Source organism: Tamandua tetradactyla, chromosome Y, assembly GCF_023851605.1.
Source record: "Tamandua tetradactyla isolate mTamTet1 chromosome Y, mTamTet1.pri, whole genome shotgun sequence".
Taxonomy (NCBI): Eukaryota; Metazoa; Chordata; class Mammalia; order Pilosa; family Myrmecophagidae; genus Tamandua; species Tamandua tetradactyla.
The window spans coordinates 96,008-114,458 of NC_135354.1; the positions used below are offsets into that span (position 1 = coordinate 96,008).

The following is an 18,451-nucleotide window of genomic DNA, read 5'->3' on the forward strand; positions in this document are numbered from 1 at the left end:
TCATTATAAGAAATTTTTTTTTCCTAATTTCCACTATGTTTCAGTTTGCTAAGGCTGCCAGGATACAATATGCCAGAAATGGATTGGCTTTTACAAAGGGGATTCATTAGTTTAAAAAGTTACAGTTTTAAGTCCATAAAAATGTCCAAATTAAAGCATTAATAATAATAATAATTAATAATAATCCACCCTTTGGCTGATAACATTCCCTGATCTCAAATGTTTCTCAACACTTCAGTTTCTTCATCTGTAAAATGGGCAGAACAAGAGCAGCTGCCTTTCTAGGCTGTTGTGAACACTGAATGATGGAAGGATATAAATGCTTAGCCCAGAACCTGAGACATGGGAAGTGATAAATAAATGCTTAGCTGTAGAAGTGAACAAAAAAGAATCTTTCATGCATAATTTATGCTTCATATTTTATTGGAACAAGATAAAAATTAAAATGGTGATGGCAATTGTGTGTATGGATATGGCAACTCCTTGTAATAATTTTATTCTTCTTTCCTCTTTGGGCATTCAATCTGCCACCAGTTGAGAACCCTAACTTTACTATTTCTTGCTCCACATAGAAATATTGTTACAGATATGTGGAGAGTTAAAAAAAATTAAAGACATAAAAGTCCCTTCCCAAAGTAAAGGTGGAATGCCAATATTGAGAGCAGACAAAACAGACATTGGGGAAAAAATTAGGGAAAAAGAGTTTCATCGAATAATGTTCAAAACAACAACAATAATTTGCTAGGAAAAGCTACCAAATCTGAATCCATATGTACCAAATATGTGGCTCAAAATTTATAAAGTAAAAATGGACAGCACTATATAGAAATTTAATTATAGTGGGAAATTTCAACATTTCTTGAAAACTGGTAGATGAGGTGGAATTGAATTTATTAAGAAAAATTCAAACAGTAAAAATAAGTCTTAATCCAATAATTTATATAGAAGAGGATGAGAGTCACAGAAAGTTTAGAAATATGAGTAGTCTTGTCCAGAAGTAGACAACACCCAGCTGTTTGATCTGCATCCATCTGCAACAAAATGAGAGAAGTGAGAGCAATGCAAGCAGACTTTCATAATAGTAACTTCAAAGGAATGCATTTATTTGTCAATATGTTTTTACAATTTCCCTTCTTTTAACAAAATATTGGTGGTGGTGGATTGTACTATATTTATTCGGTCATTTGTTGTTTTAATTTGTGTAACAGACACAGGGTACAATTTGGAATTCTTAAACAAACTGCAAATGGACTCTGCCCATTTTGTTCTTTGGGATCCCATCCTCCTTAGGACACAAATCAGAGCCTTTGGTGGGCCATTATATATGCATGGCTGCAAGAGTTCTTCATGGCCCCTCATTATTGCTGCCTTTATAAATGTGATCTCTTTCACAACACTCCTGGGGCTGGTGATTCCTACCCATTTAACAGAAGAGTAAACTGAGTCTTGAAGAATTTCAATAGCTATCGATGTTTGATATTTTTTTACATTTATTACTTTACTGTAAGTTCAGGGCACTTTTTCATCAAACTTCCCCTCTCTTTCCACTACCTAAGCCCTGTCTGATTTGGGTTTCTTTCTGAAGTGATGCTCTTCAAATCTTTGGGTCTGACATCCCAGTTCAACCATAAAGTTATGCTTGCCTAGTTTTGAAAGAGCAAAGCTATTCATTCAGGGGGGAAGAAAAGTTTCAAACTCTCTGCATTAAGATCCTGTCAATATGCCCTCACAAATTGTATGCTTCTTAAAAAAAGAAAGCTGCTCTAATAAAAATAGAACCTACACAGCATGTTATTCTTTATAATTGGACCAAAGATCACAAAGAGAGCACTCTTAAAAGATAATCTGAAAATGAACGGGCAAATAACATAGTAATCACCAAATCCTTATTACTGGACATTTATATGCATCAGGAGGCCCTTTCTTCCTGGATGATCAGATCTGACCCCTATTAATTTTAATAGGAGTTAAGTAGTCACACCAAGGGAAGTATCAGTAAGTTCTCACAGCAAACCAACCCTGAAGACCTCCACTTTTGACTTTCTCTGAAAATGTGACATGTCACCTGATGCTTATCTTCTTTTAATTGTATGTTGTGTGTGTATGTTTTTCTCCCATCTTTTTGCAGAGGAGGCAATTTGCAAAATCATTGCTATCTGCCTCCCTACAAGGAAGAGATAAATTATATGAGAGGTTGTGGCATTTGGGCTGCTTGATATCCTTTGCTGATAAATTGAAGTGCACCTTCATAATTAATACACAATCTTGCCTGATAGACTCCACTGCACTAAAGCTTGGGATATCTGACTGTAATGAAAAATGACTGTCATGATGCACCCTGTCCTTTTCCCCCCTTTTTATCTCTATCCTCAAAAAATATGCACAGAATACATCTACCGAAGGTTTTGTTGGACAGCATCAGAAAGATCTCTTGGTTTTATTAAGCAGTGTCTTCAAAGATTAGGCAGAGACAGACTTGCTTCTGTGAGCTTTTTTAACAAGTAAGTGACATTTCCCTGCTTTTAAATATGGCTTTGTTAAGTTGTGCTTGCAATCAGAATACAAAAAATGCCCTGCTGTTCGAAACTTAAACCAAAGAAAAATAGATCCTCCTTTAGTTTTACTCTTGAAATGGAAAGTCAAGTGAAAGCTAGAATCACAAAAATCAAATTAGACTTAAAATTCCTGTGAGCACCCAGAATAGAAGATCAGGATGAACACTTCTTTCTGAACAATGAAACCAAACCAAACAATACACCATTCCCTAGGATTTTTTTGATAAAGAAGTGAGACTGTGCATTTGCATAGTACCACCTGACTTGAGAAAGTATTTAGAAAACTAAGCTTGCCAGTTCTCCATATTTCTGATTCAGACAGGGCAAGAATTATTATGGGTACTTTGCAGCTGAGGAACCTGAGATTCAGTAAGTGGTTGGGATTTCTCAAGGTAGACCTGTGGTCAGGTCTTCTGACACCTAGCACAGTTCTCTTTCCACAATAGGAGGCTCCTCAACATTTATGGTGATTAATGAGTCAGTAAGTACACATGGGTTATAGACTAAACAGTGAAGATGGTATTATCACAGTACCAATTTTCTTCCATCATCCAATTCCAAAAACCAGCTAGACCCCTGGCTTCTTGAGAACCACTACTGCCACCTCATGCTCACCATTCCTGCCCCTAAGTCTGCACTGGTAACTGACCAGCCCTCACTATCACCAGCCAAGTCACATTTCCCTGCCCATCAGGAGAGACCAGAGCAAAGTCTCAAGGACTGGAGAGAGCAGAATCTTGGAGGGGCCTTGGCCTCTGGAGGTCCACAGGACTCTTAGCCAGAGGAGATGTTATTTGGGCAGCAACCTGAACAAAGAGAGTAAACTATGTAAAGAGTGAGGGAAAGATCACCCTTGTGGGTAGGGAATGACAGGTAGGGTAGTTGGGGATCATAGGAAACAGTCATGACCTCTTAGAAGCCCAGAAAGATAAGTGATGAGAGAGAGCTGTCTGGAAACTCTGAGCCTGAGGAAACACATACATAAATGGTCATCATCATCCGTACTCATCAGCCTCATGATTTGGGACAAGTCACTTCTCATTGAAATTTCTTCCAATCTAGTAAATTAGGAAAAAGCTGGAAAAATAAACAAACAAACAAAAAACCACCTGGACCACTTTGACTTAAAAATGTCGATTCCAAGTAAAGTTTGCCCCTAAAGACTTAATAATCTTTCTTCTTTCCAATTTTCCCCAGTCCCATTTTCTGTTTGGACTAGAGAGCTATGAAAACCCTTTTGACATCACTCATGGGCTCCAGAGATGTTCCAGAGAATCCAAATATGAGGAATGATGAGACAAACCACGTGTTCTTCATTGATGAAGTGTTCTTAGTATAGATATAAAGTCATTTTTCAAAACAAAAGCCAGAATTTGGTGCAACAATGGGGGAAAATCATAAGAAAACACTTACTGTAGTAAAATAGATAGTAATTATTCCAAAGACAGTTCACATTATGAGATAGCTCTGCTGCTAACTTCATGAATGTCTTCAGCTGAGAATCATCTTGGAAAGATGACTGACCTTAATTCTTCAAACCAAATGCACATAGTTTAGGACAGAATATCTGTGTTCCCTTCTCATAAATATATGGAAAGCATGGGCAGGAAATATTAAGAAATCAAGAATCATTCTAGAAACAAAAGTGTTTCTAACTTCTTGCTTTTCAAAGAAAAAATAAATATATTACTTACTCAATAATACTTTGTTGCATCTATTAAGTCTATTAAATATAATATTGTTCTAATTTCTTTCAATGATTTGGGATTTGTCCTAAATCCATTAGTTGAAAGAGTGCTTAGAATTTAGGAACATATGCTAATAGCTAAGTAGATCATGATAAAAGCATTCCTGTTGAAGAAAGACCAAGGATCTGAGGATTAGAATATACAAGCCCAAGTCATTGCTCTTCATTTACTGTGTGACCTCAGCCAAGTTGTTAGATTTGTCTGAACTTCAATTTTGTTATTTATTAATTAGAGGTCTTCACACCTGCCAAGCTTATTTCATAGTATGAGACCAAATAAAACACATATGAACATAAATAAAACATATGAATTAAAAAACCTGACAGTTATGAAGGAGGAAAAGGAAGAGAGGAGAAAGAGACGAACAATTAGGAGTGGAAGAGGAGGGAAGGGGAAAGCATAGAATGGGCTTTCTTCTTACTCATTTTTATACAAATTAGAGTGATAGTAGACCAGAAGAGTTTGAGTAGTGATGGAATCCAAGGCTTACATTCTCTCTTCAGCATGTCTAATACAATTTCTAGAGTTGCACATGTTTCTTGGGTTTATTTATTATCCTTTTCATGTCTACTTTTAAGGGATAAATAATCCTCAGAAGAGTTGGGTTACATTGATATTAGTTATCATTCAAGCTGTACAAAGCCCCACCATCTAAAGAATAAAGGCCAGATTTCTCTAGAAATGTAGGGAACTCCTGACTTGCCTCTAATCTCTCTGACAAATATGATTTCGCTTTCTCTAATCCTTCTTAACTACATTCAACTTCACCCCAGTTGATCTAAACTCAGAAGAGATGTTGAGAGTTGCTATGGATGGAACTGGACTCTGAAATCTTGATATAGTCAGAGAGGAATGTGGATACAAGCTGGGAAGTTAGTGCTGGAAGTTTGAGTAAAGATATTTAGGCCCACAGTCATTCTGTGGTAGATCATACCTGAAATGCTGCCGATCACCCTAGGAGATAGGTATTGCTTTATCTGAAGTTCAGAACATTGAATTGGTTCATAACTGCTAGAGGTGGACCTAGGATCCATACTTTCAGACACTGAAGATTGTTCTTTGTCTTTTATAGGTAGCTGGTGGTCAAATCATAGAGGTTCTTGAAATCCAAGTTAAGGAGCATGGACCTCTCCTACAGAATACGGAGTTCAATGGACATTTTTGTGCAGGGTCATGATTTGATGAAAGGTGTAACCTGGAGGTCTGATTCAGTGGTAAGAAAATGTTCATGGGAAAGCAGGTTGGAAGCAGCCAGGATCTGATTCACAAGGACAGCAGTAGGAACCAGCAGGAAGAGGAGGAAGCAAGGCACATTTAGAAGAAGGAGAATTTTCAAAAGCAGAAGACCAAGGAGATGGGGATTGCTGGAAATTTCATATGCAGGAAGAAGAATTAAGACAAAATGGGACAGATCAGCAAGGGTTGTGAGCTTGTGTATGGTGGAGGAAGCTGGGATTGACCAGATATTTAGTTCTTCCTGGAGATCACAATAAGGTGCTCCCTAACACTTTCCTCTGAATATTTAAGTCATCAAGTCTACAAACAAGAGACAGATTATCCATCTGTGGGCAAAATCTCAGCCACAATCTGTGAATTACATTGAAACTTGGGTACAGCTCAAATCCCAATCAAAGGGACCCACTATAATGTCTGAGAGGAAAGACCAGAAGGAGGTAATAATTTAGGAAGTGGGTTCCTGGTGGGTTGTGTCATACTCAGCAAAACAAAAGCAAACTTTTGAGATCAACTGAGAGGATGAGCAGAGCCTGGGACACAGAAATGGGAAGTCCAGAAATCCAGACCAGGTAGGCACTGTAAAGAAACTTTCCCACCAAGATCACTCTTCAGCATGGAGTTTCCCCTGGTGGTGATATGGACATGACGCTGTCCTAACCCAATGTCATAAACTCCAGCTCATTTCCTGGGCCCCTGACACCATGCTCACTGAGCAGCCTTTTAGCCTCACATTACCCACCTATGGAGAATGAACATTTTGGTCAACATGTGCATTTTGTCACTGACAGGTCAATTTGTCACTGAAACTGAATCAATTAACATTTTGGCAGATGTCCATCTGACTTTTTGAGCTTAGCATGAATCCAGATATGAGGATTCTTTCCACTGACCTGATAGGTTTTTAGATGTACAAGGGTGAATGGCAAGTTCTGGCACTGGACCATGATCTGATGCTTCTAGAAACATTCTACTGTAACCACATGTTCTCCTTTCAGATGATAGCAGTCCATAATCTCTTGACTGCTTAGGGATGGTTCTCCTCCATGTGAGTTCCTTGATAGCTGAACTTGATCATATGTCTTATTCTATGCTTTTCACACACAAAGAACCTGATGAATTAGAAAACAAATAAATGACTGACTAAATGAACATTTGCTCATCTCCAGCCTATTTATTTCCCAAAAGTGTTCTAATTTTGATATCATATTGTTTTGTGGGTGAAATACTTTCTTTGAAGCTTTGCTCACACCAAAACAAGCACTGGTAAAAGCAATTTCTATAAACTTTTCACTGTGCTCCAACCACACACAGCCCTTTATTAATGACACTTCCAAGCTCTGTTACTGTGCTCAAACTGGCAAAAGGGAGTTCTGTGCTCACAGAATGTAATTCAAGAACCAATAAAAGTTGATTACATACATATGAAATGTATGGGCTGGGGGTAGGAGTCCTGGATGGCTTACAAAGTGTGTGTCATGTTTCATCTTCTGCCTGCGGTTTTATGAGAGACCTGCATGAAGCCACAAATATCCACATCATCCCTTTCACTAAACATCATTTAAAACAGAATCATGTTCTCATTCAAAAATACATCTGCAAGACCATAGTTCAGAGAGAGATTTAGGCTCTGTATCAACCTTAGCTTTATGGTAAGCTCACTAGAAACTCAGCAATTAATCAGAAGGTAAAATAGATCATCTTTAACTAAGAACAAATAAAAGAAAATAGACTGTCAGTTCCTTGATTGGAATTGTAGCAGCTGGAGGTCCATGATCTTATGCAATGAATTAGTTTATTTTACTGTAAAATACATGCAAAAATAAAGCCACATTTTTTTTGCTTCCAAATCATAGCATTGACTGATTAGTATTAGTGAGAAGACTTTTTTTTACATGGGCAAGCACCAGGAAATGAACCTGGGTCTCTCAGAAGACTTTTTGCATGGCAAAAGAAGATGCCTGGACATGTGGCCATTTTCCTCTGAGCCATGGCTGCAGTGATACCCAAAGCCTTACTCCAACCAGTGTTGAAATGCAACTACCTTTGGGTAGCAACAGGGCAACTGTCTGCCAGCCCCATAGCACAGCTGGGTTTGAACAGGAAATGAGGGAGACCTTCTCCAGGGAAAACTACAGGGAGTTTTTGGTAAGCAGAATGCAATTACCCTGGCTGGAAATTTGCCAGATTATGAGGTAAACACTAAACTGTTGGCAAAAGCATCATGGGACTTTCTCCAATATAGACTGTGTCTTAAAAGGAAGACAGAATGAGAACATAATTATGATCATATAATTATGTTGATGTTAGTAACTATAATATTTTTCAATAAAGATGCTTTAATTTCCCAGAGTTGAGAGTGAAAAGTGGTGGCTTCAACAATTAAAACAAAGGATTCACAATAAATGCTATATCAGCAGATTCATCTCGATGATTTCCTTCAAAATCAATGACATATATGTTTATAATTCCTTACTAAGTTCTGGTGACTGCTCTTTTTACAGGACAATTTCTTAATAAGTTCTGGTGACTGCTGTTTCTACGGGACAAGTGCAAATCTGACCCACAACAGCATGAGATCTCTCTAGATCTTGCCTTGACTTTAGTTTTACAAGCCCTTTTTGCAGCCATTTCTTTTCTCTGTGTCCTCACAGCAATTTGAAAATATGTGTGTTTTGATGATCTCCAATTTTACAGATGAGAAAACTGAGTCTTAAGGAGAATAATCGATTTGTCACAACTGCATATTGAGAAAATCTCAGTGCTCTGCTTCATTATGCTTCCAGAGCAAATTTGAATAATACACATCATCCTTTTCTTCTAGAAATGCTAATTTATGTTTCTCAGTGTATTTTTAGTGCCAGATTTTAAAATTACATAAGACATAGTTTTGAAGTTGAAGTCATGAAAAAGTTCAATCATGACTAGTTGACTAGAAAATATATTTGATAATAAAATTTCAGTTCAAAAAAATGGGTTACATAATCCATTTTGCTAAACATAGTCTGCAAGAATCTAATGAGAGTCAACCCTGAAATCAATCACTCGAGAAACTAAATTGTTAAAGTTCTTTTGAAGTACTTTCCTGATAAATGGCATTCTTTAACAGAGCGCCTGGGTAAATGCCGTGCACTCATGATTGATCGTCAAGAATCTTGAGTTATTTTAAAAAGGATGTTTCATTTTTATATTGATATGCACTTGTAATACATGACACACAGGGATTCAAATTCCAGTTCTACCACAGTCTGAACGACCTTGGGTAAAGACCGTCATACTGCAGTGAGACGTCTGGAGGAGGAATGGGATTGATATTAAACACATAGCTGGGGATGATTAAATGATACCTATGAAAATGCCCAGGATGACATCTGCCTCACAGCATGTCCTCCAAAGCTAAAAAAAAAAATAATTCCAACTGTATTTACAGTTACCTACCTTCAATCAGAATAAAATACTAAAAGAATTCACCAAACATACTTCTCTATAAATGTACTAATGTTTATCACAGTCCTTTGAAATTTAATTTGGGCATTGAAATCAAATGACTGAAAGAACTAAACCACAATCAGGATTTGTGGATACAAAAAAACACTTAAAAAATTGGAACAGAAACATAGTAGAAAATTGTTTCAAACGAGCAGAGGCCCAAAGCACCTAAATTCCATAAAGACTAGTCCTATCCATTTGACTGATTTTTACTCTATTCATTTATTTATCTAATATTTGTAAATGCCCATTAAATGTCAGGCAGTGTGTTATATAATTGAGAATGCAAAAAAGGACAAAAAAAACTATATTTGCTGATCTCAAGAGACTTACAAAATAGCCATTAAACACCTATGAAGACATTATTTTCCTATGATAATTATGTTTATTGATAAATGATGGTTACTTAAGAACAAAGTCACTTGGAGATGCTTTTAAAGTTTCAAGATAATTCCCAATACCTTGAAGCATCACAGATTTTTGGTTAAGAATCAATGAGTCAGAAAGGCAAAGATGGTACTAGATCGTAGATCTGTTTTACTCTTATGTTATAGGTATTTTTATTGCCTTGTTCCAGGGCTCCTCTTGTTCAGCTAGTGGGATTCCTGCATAAGAGAACCCTGGTCTTGTGTATAAATGAGGCAAAGCTGTTTTCTGGTATAAACTTTGGCATAACAGGGCTTGGTTCACATGGTATCTGAGAGAAATAAATGGAACAACTCGATTCAAGTGCTCAACACAGTGCAAGCCCCAAAGTAGTTGTTGTAAACCTATTTGTTTCTCTTCTCTTATGGACCCAATCACTTTATGCTTTTAACCAGAGTTTCAGTTAATCTCATGAATTCATAATTGCACTTGCATAGATATTCAGAGTTCCATATTAAGACTAGAGGAGAAAAATCTTCAGGGCACTGTCAAATCAGAATTGTCATCTCTAGCATCTTGTCTCTTTCTCATAGTGGCAGATAAATGAAATTGAGAAAGAACAATAGAAAAAGGAGGGAGGGAGAAACTGAAGAATAAAAATTTCAAATCTGGAAGGTTCCCAAACACCAACTGAAACTATGTCTGCAATTAGACAATGCTATTTTCAGCTTTCTGATACCAGTCCTCCCTTCCAATTAAATTGGTCTGCACATGTCATCAGATCCTACAGAAACATGCTTCTGCCTTTTGACTAAGCTGCATGGATCTACCATTAATGTAGTAACTAAATTTCTCTCTTTTCATTGTGAAATTTATGACCTTTAGGAAAATTTGCAATGTTCATTATCCACTTAATATCAAATTAGAGTCATATCCAATTCCTGAAGCAATTTTGGAAGCTGAAACAAAATAGTGTGATTAGATTAAAAAATTCATTTTTGAGTTTCTAAATAATGTAGAACTCAGGACAAGAATCTAGGTATATTCTAACAGATTCACTGTTGCAACTTGGAAAGTTACTGGGTGTTTTTTTTTTCTATCTATAAAATGAGAGGATTAGACTTGGACTCCAGGTGTCTTTCAGCAACATAATTCATCAGTCATAGACAATGTCTTCTGTCCTGGTGCCCCTCAAAGTCATTATTGGACCAACACGATTTTCATATCATTTCTTAATTTCATGGGAGGGTCTCAAGCAACAATCATGATTGACACTCATTTTTCCTTCTCAGGCTATGAAATGTTGGAGGACCTAAGGGTTTCCTTACATATTTTTTGAATGAAAGGGCTCTTATGGCTATATGACATTTTCATAGATGAGCTTGGTTTTCTCATCATAATAAACTGAAATAACATTAAAGCAATTAAAGACACACACACACACTGAATGGAGTTAATGATATGACAGGGGCCATTTTCCTGTCCTTTTTATTGCTGAGCATCTTTGGGGTCAAGAAGTGGCATGTAACTGTGGTATTTCCATTAGGATATGGTGAATTGAGGAAATTTAACATGACTTAGAAGTGCACGTTATATAACACACACAATTTACATAACCTCCAGTGTGCCAGTAAAAGAGAATGTATTTATTTGTAACTGGGCCCTTGAAAAATCCATCTAACTTCTTTTCAATTCACTACACATTCCTAATAATCCTTTCCTGAACTCCCAAGAATGGAGAATTTGGAGGCTGCCTTTAACATCAGGCACCAAGCCACACTCCTGCACACTTACCGTGAGAGTGCACCATATTTTTCATTTCAACTTGTACTGCCAATCTGTTTTAGCATAATTTACACATTTACACATTTTAGAGAGCAAAGTACAGTCATACAACTTAATTCCAAAAAAACATAAGCACTGAAGCCTGTCTCTGCACATTAGCTTTGCAAAGCATATGAATGCCTCTTCTGAGCCCCAATCCAAGGCACCTGCCTGTTTGGAATCAGTGTCTGAGGTACCTGTTACTCATCATTTCCCAACCCCGATTCTCTAGAGGAGGATTTATAACCCCACCCAGTTGACCTTTAAATACAGCTTGGGGTTAGCAAGCCTTGATCCTAGGTTCAGCCTACCTTCTGTGCCTATGGGTTCATTAGCACCCTGCAGACACTGGGAACACTGAGTAAGAACTCACTGCTACATGTCAGGGAAGAAGTAGGTTTTGGCCCAGCTTTTCTATTAAGTGCATTTTGAGTTGTCCTCCCACACTGATTATTCCTTATTAAATGGGCTTATAAAGCTCGGATGAAAACTTTGTTGGTGACTCTTTGCCCGAAGAGAACCTTTGGAGTTGCACAGATTTGGGTGAACTCTGTCTTGCCTCTTTCCTTTCTGGCCCTGTGGCCTGGAAGGTGGCCTCTATCTATCCCTCTGGGACTCCATTTCTTTTTTGATGAAGAGAAGTGAAAAGATCTTACTAACAATCTTCTTCTAAGGAATTCTCAGGAAAATGTCAGTTAAAGAGTGTAAGCACAGGACATCCTCAATTGAGACCAGTTCCCTTCCCTTCTCTCTTCTGGTGGCAGTGGTTTGCTGGCTAGAAAAAGGAAAAGGACAAATCATTCACAGAAGAAAGTGTGTCTTGCATCTCTCAAGAACTAGGCTGTGAAAGGCTGTGACCCCTCTGACTGTTGCCCTGCTATCCAGGGTAACTGAGTTTCCCTCCCATTTTGATTGGGCATTTTCCTTAAAAGCAGTGATTAAAACAGATTTACTGGAGGGCAGGATGACATGTATATGGACTAGAGGCATTTCCTTCTTCGTTTGGGGAGTAACCTTTCAGAAGGGGTAGATTTAATTTAGGGAACACTTCATTAAGTGGGAACAAGGAAGAGTCTTACAATGAAAAATGCCACCTTCTCAGAAGGGGGTGCTCAGTTTTAAATATCTGGCAGTTAAGGGAATTGAGGATTTGGGACAGGGGAGCCTTATTTAAGTTTAGTTGGTGGGTCTGGGATGTCTTTTCTTTTCTTTCTTGCTTCCCCCTACAATTTTTTTATTCTTTTATTTTAATAAATAGTCACGCAGAAGTGTCTACTTAATATTGCTGGCAATTTTTAATAAATCACTGGCAATTAGGATCATGTAAATGGAGGCATTTTTGGTACTAATTCATGAATTGAAAACGTTCAAAGAGTGACAGATCTTACTTCTTCCCCCCCAAATTCACCTTCTGTTATTAGAGCTATTTTGAAATTCTTTGAAAGTTTATTCTAAGTTGGATTTCAGAGGGAAACTTGAATGTTTAGCAGAAAACTTCAGGAAATACAATTGATGTCATTAATTTGGCCAATGTAGTAGCCTGGGGCAATATACATTTAGACGTTTGCAGCAATTATTGACCAGAGCTTTCCTCTCTGAACATTATCCTAGCAGAGCACAGGGATGCTTTTGGATGCCCTTTGGGGTGTCTTTGGCCCATCCTTTTGCAAGATAAGATTTTACTTGTGTTTCCTCAATGTGTTGTTACTTACTTTGTACCTTTTCAAGAGATTCCTCTCTCACTCTCCTGGTCATTCATTTGAGTGCTCTTCAGTGGCTTAATCTCAAAGAGTCTCTTTTAAACCAGAACATCAGACACCTCTCCATTTCTCCTCCTTGAACTCAAAGTATCTGTCCAAACATCAAGGGCATCTCCCACCTTCCCCTCTGGCATGGCATCAAGCCGGGCAATATAAGGGATTGAAACTCCGTTCCTGAAGACACCCTCACTCACTCATGTTTAGAGACTAGTGAGTGCTGCCTTAAACTGTATGTCATAAACTAGCCATGTCCCTGTTTCAGTGAAATATTCCCTGTTTTAGAGAAAACTCTTCTCTAGCAGCACAGAAAATTTGAAAGGTTTTCTTTAACAAAGCCATTATACTCTGAATAAGGAAACATTATGGTTTTATATTATTTATTGGTCAAAAACCATCCTGGATTTAAACATCTAAATTTCTTGACTAATTAAATAAAAAAAAATCTATTACTTAGTACACGGTTTTTAAATTATTCCAGCAACAGTTACTATTTTCTTTTTAAATCTTTAAAATTTGCAGAATTTCTAAAAACTCTTAGAGCTGAGTTGATGCTGTGAAAGAGGCACTCTTATATGCTAACAGCAGGAGGGTAAATTGGTATAATTTTTCTGGAAGGCAATTTGCCAATACACATCAGGAATGTTAAATACATTGGTACCCTTTGATCTAGTAATTCTATTTCCAGGAATCTATTCTAAGAAAGTAATCCAACAGAGATAGATATTTTTCCATGAATAGATTTATTTAAGCATTACCTATAATCATGAAAAAGAAAGAAAGGAAACTACAAAATGCCTCCAAACAGGTAAGCAATTAGGTAAAGTATTATATACCCATATTAGGTTATGTTAATAAAGGAATTTTAATGATTTAAAGAAAATGTGTATTGATGAGGTTAAAGGCAAAATGCAGAAGACAAAATTGTATGCACAGTGTGAGCTCAAAATGCATATGCATAGAAGATGTGGGAAAGAATTTATGCCAAAATGTTTATTATTGGTTATGTTCTGTTTTGGGAATCATAGGCAATTTTTCCCTTTCTTTATATATTTTTGGTATTATTAATTATTATTAAAAGGAACCAAGGCTCTTTGGGAAAATGACTGATTTCAAGCATGGAACATAAGACATACAAGATAAGCCCGAACATCTTGTCAAAGTTATCAGAGACTGCTGGAGTTTATATGCAAAGGACTCAGGAACCAATTTGAAGGGGCTACTACTGGTCAAAGAGGGGGACAATTTGAATATCAAAAAATTAACATCCACATCCAGAATGTAGGAAACTTTAAAGGAAAATTTACCTAGTTTCTTCAGAAGATAAATAGCAAGTAGGATAAAAACAGGAGAAATAGGTAATTATAGATTAAAAGATACTTAAAAGACATAGCAACCAAATTCAAAATGTGAAGCTTGTTTGGATACTGATTTGAGCAAACTGGCTATAAAAAAGCCTTATGAAATAATTGGGATATTTGAATACTGACTATATATTTGATGACATTTAGGAATTCTTTTACTTTTAAGCATAATGTTAAAGAAAAAGAATCCTTATTTCAGGGATAAATAGTGATCTGATGCTTGGTATTTGCTTCAAAATAATCTAGAGGGCAGAGAGTAGAATAAGGGGAGTTTTGTTGATAAATATAGAAGTGGGTAAGGGATACATGAGGATTCATTATAATATTCTCTCTATATTTATGTATGTTTGAAATTTTCCATAATAATTAAAAAAAATAACTGACTTTCAGAGTTGAGAACTATAAATTATTCTCCTTCAATTTTTTTAGTGATGAGTAACTGAGACTTAAAAAAGTAAATTAACCTGAGCCATTAGACAATTATCCTAATTTTCAAGCTGGTCATGAACACTGCTTCCTTTTTATCAGTTCCTGAATACATTATGATTGCTGAATACTAGTTTTAATCACTGTGCAATACACAAAGGTTACTTGCTGGGATAAATAACAAAACATAAGATTACAAATTCATTAATTCAGCAAATGTTTATCAAACCCTTACTCTGTGTCAAACACTGTTCTAGGCATTCCTTTGTCCAAAATAAACCTATTAGTCAACCATATAACCCTGAATCAAAGTTGTATTAAGACCCACCTCTAGGGTTAACAGTGATGTTCTATTAAGAAAGTTCCTCCAGCAGTACACCATTTCAGAATGACAGCCTCCTTCTTGCTGAGCTTTTTTTCCATCTAGGTAAATAAAACATACAATGTTTAACATGTTTTCATTCCAAACTCTCTTTTACAGAGGTATTAATCAAAGTAAGCTTTAATTAAATTATAAATCATTTAAAAAGTAGAGAGATCTAACAATTGTATATAAGAATTTCAATAAAAATACAGATTTTTTTTCTATTTATGTACAGCAGTAAATTACTGTTACTTCAAATATGAGGTAGTACATGTATAATAGTATAAAGTAAATTATTCTTAAATTTTAGGAGTGATTATAAAAATATGAACCTCTAAAATAATTAAGTAACTGTACCTTGACAGAAAAAAATAACTAAAGATAAATTCAAATCTTAGATGTATACTAATAAAAGTCAAAGACAGCTTTTAAAAAGTAAATAATCTCAGGCCATTGACTTTTGCAAACACCTGGATAATTTCTTTACCCTAGATATGCATTACAGATCATTAGGTGGTCTGAATCTGCCATAGCCAAAGCTGATTTTGCAAGATCTGCTTCATCTTTTCGACCAATTGGTGTGGTGAAAGGAGACTTCTCCATCATCACTGCAGCTAGCATTGCCTATCCATGAATAACCAAACAATTTATCATAAACAAGGTATATATATTGAAAACTGATTTGAAAGAAAAGCAAAATATAAAACAATCATATTATAAATTGCATGTTTCTTCTGTTCAACGTTTTAACATGTTTTACAATAGCCAACTTGTATTTTTACTTGTAAGCTATTACTTTTAGTTTCACTTTGAAATTTTTTTTATATATCACTTTTACATCATCTATGAGAGGTAAGGAGGCTCAATAATATCACCAGAACTGGAGATATCACCACAAAACAGAACGTCTGTGTAAGTGATTTACAATCTGTCATAGTTAAGAGGCAAATCTCAGAATCACAATTCACATATCTTGACACCTAGCCTGCTTAACCTCCATTTCCTGCAATGCTTTCTAAAAATAATTCAGACTACATAAGAATTTATTAGTTGTTACTGATGTTGTTATAGCTTTTCAGATGCATGGAATGTATAAATTCTGAGATAACTGAGAAAATAGAACTGTTGGCAGTTGCTGGCTCAGAAAGATAACCAAGAAAAAGGAAAGGAGGAAATTCTGATTCCACTTTTAGAAGTCTATAGTGTTCAAAGCTTCCTAAGAATCATCCACTACATATCTAAATAAACAAACATCAAATGAGTTGTTTGATAGCAAAAGTCTAGACAAGCCATACTCACAATGTAGCACCTGCATTACACTTAAGTAGATACATGAATATATTTTATGTATATAAATATAAAAAGTTTAATTATATTAAAAACTCTTATCAAGCATTCAGGTCCCTGGGTTTTAATGTTAGTCTAGACAGTCCTTTTGGGTAAAATAATTAAATGAATAAAAGCTAAAAATTGTTAACAGACTCAATAATTCTCCACTCAAAATGATATTTAAATGAAGCAGCAGCAGTGTCTAACTTACCACTGGGTGAAGGCAGCCAAATATGGAACCAAAAATAAGCATCTTGCCAATCTTGACATTCACAGGCAAAACTGCAAGATGTTGGCCCAATAGAGTCAGTTTAAACTCATTTAGTTCACAAGCTCCAATTTTTCGGAGTAAATTCATTGCATTGCTGATCACTTGAAGCTGAGGAGGATCTAAGGCTTTTGAGAGGAATTCTTCAGGGGAACCAAGATTACATTTCTGTAAGATTGAAAAGGAGTGATAAATTGGTTTGTAATCAGAAAGAATTATATCAGCCATAAAAAGTGGTCAAATTGTAACTAAATTTGAGTTTAGTAAAGTTTTGAGTCAAGGATAAATGACTCAAATGGGTGAGCAAGGCTATCTTACTCATTTTCTCATAACTGGAGGGAGAGCATTAGTGTCTATGTTGTGTGCTGGGGTATGGTGAGGGTGGGAGCACAAGGATGAGATGTTCCAGTCCTCATTTTAGTTTCTTTCTGCATCCTTGATTTTGATAGTCAAAAACCTAAAAACCGAAGGAGATATTAAATCTTTCAGTCTAGAGTCCTTGGGTCTAGGTTAGAATTTCTCAGTTCAGCTCTATCAGCATTTTCGGCCAGATAATTCTCTCATGTAGGAAGCTGTTGTATGCACTGTAGTATGTTTAGCAGTATCTCTGGCCTCTACTAGATAGCAGTCTCCCAGTTTTAACAGCCAAAAATGTCTCCAGACATTGCCAATGTGGTGGGTAAAATCACCCCCAGTTGTGTATGTTCTTGGTTATGAGGCTGAATTTTAATCTACAAAGTGTGTGTTTGGCAGATTCAAAGCACAGTGGGTTTCCTTCTAAAGACTATGGGCCACACATTAAAGAACAGTGAGCATACTTGAAAACCTAGAGCAACACAACATAAGATAATTTTAGGTCTCTATTTTTTTTCCTAGAAAGGGAGTGAAGAATAAAAAACTTATCTGAGTTCCCTAGGGGATTACCATAATATGAAGACACAATTCCTCCAAAGGTACACGCAAGATTTCAGGAACAGAATAGTCCATAAAGCCTTCAAATCTGAAAAAAAAATTGCTAAATACACATCAGAAATATCCCACAGTCCAAATTCTGATTTTAAGTTTTTAGTGCTATTGTCATACCTTTCTCTTGTGTACATTCAGAAGCAGAAGCCATCTCTGACCCACCCAGCTCTCCCCTGGCGCTGCAGAGCACTATCTTTACTGACAAATGTCTCAACCAAAGAACTCATCTGACTGCTTTCATGGTACCTAAGGAAATATTTTAAGGGAGAATATTAAGATAATTGAGTTAAAAATGTAAAATGCTGGAAATATTAAATTTCCAAAATTAAACTTGATATAGGCTTAAAAAAAAGTACATTATTATGGACCAACATTTCCTAAACCATCTTCCATCAACTTATTTAGGAAACACTGCATACTAAATCTCTTCATATTAAGTTAAAAGCTCTGAGAACCCTACAAGAAATAAACCTATTTAACCATTTCCTAAACTTATCTAACCACAGAACTTTTGTAATTTTCGTGGAATATTTATTAATTATGCAAGAAGAGCTTTTTGAACTAGCTTAAGAAATGCTAGCCTGAGTATTACAACTTAATGTACCTTTCATGAGATACAGGTGAACCCTGAAAATGGTTCCTTTAAAGGTGAAATTCTAATATTTGAGGATTTATTTTCTACTGAATAGTCATACTCTTGTGCCAAATATTGCCAAAGTTTCCTAACATTAGGGGATTGTATATAGATTACAATATACTACT

General features: G+C 36.1%; 1 long non-coding RNA gene across 1 annotated transcript; it reads right to left on the reverse strand.

Moving 5' to 3' along the window:
* Nucleotides 1-262: 262 nt before the first annotated feature.
* LOC143672613 (uncharacterized) lies at nt 263-16,636 on the reverse strand. The gene is made up of 5 exons (XR_013169914.1): nt 15,614-16,636; nt 15,091-15,185; nt 11,186-11,990; nt 6,430-6,648; nt 263-1,031 (listed from the first exon to the last, which is right to left on the reverse strand). It is a non-coding gene; the product is annotated as an uncharacterized LOC143672613 (long non-coding RNA).
* Nucleotides 16,637-18,451: the final 1,815 nt, after the last annotated feature.